The sequence below is a fragment of the Castor canadensis genome, chromosome 12, assembly GCF_047511655.1.
Source record: "Castor canadensis chromosome 12, mCasCan1.hap1v2, whole genome shotgun sequence".
Taxonomy (NCBI): Eukaryota; Metazoa; Chordata; class Mammalia; order Rodentia; family Castoridae; genus Castor; species Castor canadensis.
Genome location: NC_133397.1, coordinates 2642984 through 2645151, shown reverse-complemented (window position 1 = coordinate 2645151; position 2168 = coordinate 2642984).

Here is a 2168-nt window from a genome sequence, read left to right as displayed (position 1 = left end):
GGTCAGGCCTGGCACTGTGGCATCCAGGACAATCACCCACCTCATCCCATACCCGGGGCCTGCAGTCCCTGCATTTGCAGGGCCCCTCCCCTGCAGAAAGCCTCCTAGACAAGTTTGGCACCAGCCATCAAAACCACATCTGAGGTCATTCAACTGCCAGGTGGATTTCTTTCTACAGATGCACACATGACGCAAGGTCAGGAGGTCTGTATGGAGAAGATGGGAAAACAACTGAAGAGCTCCTGGAAGGAGGAAAGCCCACGAGACACCAGGGACATCAGTACTGCAGGTGTCAAGAGCGGAGCTCAGGAGAGCAAGACGGGGTTCCTGAGAAGGCATTGTGACCCATTTTGCAGTTATTTTTAAAAAGAACTGTGTGTATACATATGTCCTTTTTCTAAAGACCGCACAGTAGATTGGGAAGCTGAGTGAAGGATTTTTACCCTTGTACTACATATACTTAGGTATATGTCTTTTGTAATGTGTTACCATTGAAACACATGTGCATATTCTCAGGGTGACAACACAAGCCACACCCCCAGCCTGTCTTTGTCCTCTCTCAAGGCCACACTTTATCCACACAGGTATGCTGGGGGACAGGGCAGAGGAGGTTCTGCTTCTTCTCAGGAATGACAGACTCAGGTCCCAGACTATGAAAGGGACCTCTAAGGACTCCCTACCTTCCCCCCCATTTCCCCCTCAGACATGGCATTGTCCCCCAGTTCATAAAGCCCACTGCAAGTGTTGGATGGAGCTGTTATACTGAAAGCCCCGGTGAGTCTGTCACACAGAAAGAAACACTGGATGACAATGCACAGACGAATGGTGCAGTAGGATTAGCACCAGAGGTCAGGGCCCAGCAGGAGGGGCAGGCCTCTTCTGTTCAGAGTCTGGGAACAGCAAGCAGCAGATCTGGATGCCCCTAACGGGTCCCTCCCAGCAGATGAGGCAGGGGCTCAAATGAGTGTCTGTCTGCCTGGGCATTGATCATTTGATTCCACTTTCTGCTCTGTGAAGACAGAAGACCCCTCCTCCAACCAAACTGGGGCCTCTTGGATCATGTTAGCCAAATAGTTTTCCAATGAGGTGTATAATTAAATCTACAGAAATTTTAAAAAATAAATAAATAAACTCCTGTGGGAACTGAAAAGGGTCTGAGATTCGCCCACAGCAGCTTGCCCTAGGTTCACAATTGCTGGCCACAGCCTGGAGTCTCCCAGGCCAAAGACAAAGGACTTCATTGTTCTGAAGCAATAGCAGAGGCAGAGAACCGTGTCCTGACCTCACCCCTGTGATGTCGCAAAAAAGAGCACATGCAGTGGGTCGCCAAGCAGAGGACCCCTAACCCTAGGGAACCTGAATCCTTTACGACTGGCAGGAGCGTGCTATCCCACACACGCTAAAGACATCATCTCTAGTGCGTGGACGGCAGGCACAGCTGCCTCTTGGCCCCGAGTGAGACACCATCTCTCTTCCAAGCCTGCCTGCCCTTTTCTCAGGGGCGGGGGGCGGGGGGGAGATATTCCCTCCATCTTCTGTTGCTTTGCAAACATCATCCAAAAGATAATCCGGGGCTGGGGGGGAGAGGGGGCTGCTCAGTGGTAAAGTGCTTGCCCAGCATGTGTGAGGCCACAGGTTTGATCCCCAGAACAACATAACATGCAGAAAAAAAGATAACGTGGAACAAAGGGCGGTTAGGCCTCTTTAGAAGGACATGCAGAGACACGAGATTTGTCACCATAACACCCTCTCACTCAGTCCCAGTCGGAATGGTACGTGTATGTCTGTGTGTTTCTTCTTTGGTGCTACTGGGGTTTGAACCCTAGCCCTTTTCACTTCGGTTATTTTTGAGATAGGGTCTTGAGTTTGTGCCCTGATTGGCCTGGACCAAGATACTAATATTGATGCTTCCTTTGTAGCTGGGATGACAGGCAGCCACCACAATGTCCATCTTTTTTCTAACTGGTTGAGATGGGGGTTGAGGGGCTTCAGGAGCTTTTATCCTGGGCTGGCCTTGAACCATAATCCTCCCAGGTGGCTAGGATTACAGGCATGAACCACCATGCCCAGCATGCCTGTGTGTTTTCTTTAGAAAATGAAGGTGCTTGTTATTTTTTTAACTAGGGTTTCTGAAATACAAAAGAAAAAAAAAGAAAAAACAGTAGGTT